We start from the raw sequence: 3,333 nt of genomic DNA on the forward strand, positions 1-3,333 counted from the left end.
GTCGTCCTGGACGACAACAACGACGATGACGCGCCGCCACCGTCACCGGTCCGCCTTGGCGAAGCCGGTCAGGGGTCCAGCCGTGGCGGCCTCGTCAAGGAGGAGAAGGCCGACGACGACGACGGCGGCGAGGATGGCGGCGACGACGGCGACTACTCCGCGTTCAACGACTTCTTCGCCCCTTAAGTTGTTGTAGTTAGGCTTTTTTTATATATAAATTTGCTATGTAACCGCGAATATATCTAATACTCCCTCTGTTCCGAATTGTATGTCGTTAAACGATTCGACGAACAAATTTTCGTAGGCTACGATTTTCCCTGAGTTTCCCATTCTACCCCTCCGACCGACACGTTCCCCTCTTCCTCGCCCGACGCCACCGACCACTCTCTCCCCACTCACCCCCGCTCTCTCTCCCTCGCGCGCGACGCCCCCGCTCGCCTCTCTCTCGCGCGCGACGCCGGCCACCAGGCGCCTCTCTCTCTCGCGCGCGACGCCGCTCTCTCCCCGTTGATGCTCCCTCTCTCTCCCTCTCGCCGGCATCTTGCTCCGCATCGCCGCTCACCGCTCCCCACCACACAAAGCTGCCATTTTTATTTGTCGGTGACGACTGCTGGGCGAGGAGGAGCTGGATCCACATGCGCTGGTCCTCGATCTGCTTGTGGATAGGCGTGAGGAGTCGCTGAAGCGGAGCCCAAGCGGCACCGGCGCGGGCGTGAAGACGACGGCGGGAGGATCTGGAGCCCGAGCGGGAGGATCTGGAGCCACATCTCAAGTACTCCGGCGACACAACGACGCTTGATGTGGAGCCCCACCGGCGCCGCTGCCGGTGGTGGGGCACCAGTTCTGCGCGCCCTACGTGGTGCCGCTGACGGTGACCAAGAAGGCGCTCAGCCTCTCCGACGGCGACTTCGCCATCACCGATGCCAACGGCGCCGTCGTGCTCAAGGTCAAGGGCGCCATCTTCAGCATCCGGAGCTGCCGCACCATCCACGACGGCGCTGGGATGCCCCTCCTAACCATGCAAGAAAAGGTCCCTTCTCCACTACAGCTTTGCTCCTTTGTCTGTCTGTCCATCTCCCCTGGCCTGGCGCTGCTGAAATTTCCTCGATCCATAGACATGTCTGCAAGTTCTTTGCGGAATAGGATCGTTGACCCGTAGACAAGGGTGAGCTGAGTCGTCGCAAATTGCAATAGTCTTGCATTTTTTTTAGCTGGGGGAGGAATAATCTTGATTCTTCAAGTTGAGCTGGGCGAGGAATAATCTTCATGCTCACAAGTCACTGATTTGTAGTGATTTAGAGAAGTTGCAGTAAATCTGAATTACTCCAGTGTGCAGATTTGCAGTAAACTTTATTACTCCAGTGTGGATTTGCACTGATTTGGAGTAGCTTTGATGCAGTAGGCTTTTCAGTTTTTAGTAACATCTGTGTTTTAGGCCCTCTGTTACGAATTGTTGTGAGGATATGAGTATGCAGTAGTGTGCAGATTTGCACTGATGAGAAATGCAGTGACCAACACAAATTTTGGAGTAGCTTGTTTGATCTACAGTTGGGAAGGAGATTAATAGAGGTACTGTCAGTAGTTTGTGTTAATCTTGGGCTGCTGCTGTCAGTATCTTGTGTTAATTTTGGTGCAGTAGCTGCTGCTACTGCTTGTTTGATCTACAGTTGGAGTACTCCTGTAACAACTTGTTTGATCTAGAAGGAGTAGTTTTCTGACTTCTTAGAATTATCTCTCTTGCAACAACTTGTTTATCCTTTCACTCATATCCTCACAACAACGTTTTCACCTGTATATTGGGTGGTTGCAGCCATCAATGACCCTGCTAACCGAAAGAACTGCAGCAGACCCTGCTAACCGAAAGAACTGCAGCCATTAATTAAGATAATCTGAAACCTTTTCTTTTAATTAACTTAAAACTTCCAGTAAAATTAAGATAAACTAAAACCATTTCTTTCAATTAACGTAAAATTATCTGAACCATTTGTCCTCTCTTACTCTCTTCTTTTTCAGTAAAGTGTAGGAGTAAAATAAAATGAAACCTTTTCCTTTAACTAACTTAAAATCTTTTTGCATCAAGGTTGACCCCGTCTCCTCTTTGATGGAACATATTCTTCTTCTTCTTCCCTTTGAACAAGACCTTTGAACTTGATAACCGGCCGGCCGGAGTAGATTGGTTGAATTTGGGTGTGTGGTAACTGCAGCTTGTTTTCCTCTCACCATGGGGCTGGGTAAACTGCAGTTATTAGTTAAACTTCCCTTATTTGTTTTCTTCTCGATTTGGCCAGATGGATCAAATGTACTGAAACTTTGCTTATTCTCATGAAGCAGCTGTAGCTTCTTTTAAAAGTTGTCGTCTGTAGCTTGTGTTAATTTGTCTACTGAAACTTGGGCTACTGAAGCTTGTTAACTTGCATAATATTGTGAACTTAATTGTTGCTTGCATATTAATGACAGTAAAATCATGATATGAGTAGTTTCTGTAAAATCATGACATGCCATACAAGCTACTCAAACTCAAGAGTAGTTTCAGTAAAATCTATTCTATGGACTTGCTGTTTAGTTTTATTTAAAATTAGGAGTAGGAGTAGCTCTTGGAGTAGGAGTAGGAGTAGTTCTTGGAGTATGAGTAGGAGTAGGAGTAGTTCTTGGTTAATTAAACCTTTTCATTTAATTAAAACTAAACTGAACTACTCTTCTCCTCTCCTCTCGTCTCTTTCATTTGTCTTCTCTTTCTCTTTTGCCCTCTTACAATAGTGCAACAATATGAGACCTAAATCAAATGAAACCAAATGAAACTTTCACTAATGGAGTACTCCTATTTCTCTCTTCTTTTCTCTTCTTTCTTTCTTCTTGGAGTGCTTGATTATCTTCCAGTTCTCTCTCTCTCTCTCTCTCTCTGTGTGTGTGTGTGTGTGTGTGTTGCCCTCTCTTCTTGCTTTCTCTCTCTTCCAGTGCCCTCTCCTCTTCTCTCTTAATTAAACAAAAATGATCACACAAATGATGCACTCCTCACAAAATTAAATTAAACTTTTCAAACAAAAATGATCATATATATGGAGTAAAATCCAGTCCATAGAAGCCTTTTGCAAACATATGGAGTAATTTCACAAGGGGTTTACATATACTGCACACAAACAAGGAGTTACACACATACTCCACACAAATAATCACAAGCATCTTAACAAGCAACTCCTCCAGCATCTCAACAAGCATCTCGACAAGCAACTCAACAAGCATCTCCTCAAGCATCTGAACTAGCATCTCGACAAGCAACTCCTCAAGCATCTCAACAAGCATCTCCTCAAGCATCTCAACAAGAAACTTCTCAAG

General features: G+C 46.0%; 1 protein-coding gene across 2 annotated transcripts in view; it reads left to right on the top strand.

The window, feature by feature from the left end:
* Positions 1–383: 383 nt before the first annotated feature.
* Positions 384–3,333, top strand: part of LOC119311636 — a 7,024-nt gene continuing 4,074 nt past the window's right edge. For both annotated transcript variants that reach the window (XM_037587296.1, XM_037587297.1), the window contains exon 1: positions 384–1,030. The gene's annotated coding sequence lies outside the window, so the exon portion shown is untranslated. The remainder of the gene's footprint in view (positions 1,031–3,333) is intronic.

Source organism: Triticum dicoccoides, chromosome 5B (assembly GCF_002162155.2).
Source record: "Triticum dicoccoides isolate Atlit2015 ecotype Zavitan chromosome 5B, WEW_v2.0, whole genome shotgun sequence".
In the NCBI taxonomy this organism is placed as follows: Eukaryota; Viridiplantae; Streptophyta; class Magnoliopsida; order Poales; family Poaceae; genus Triticum; species Triticum dicoccoides.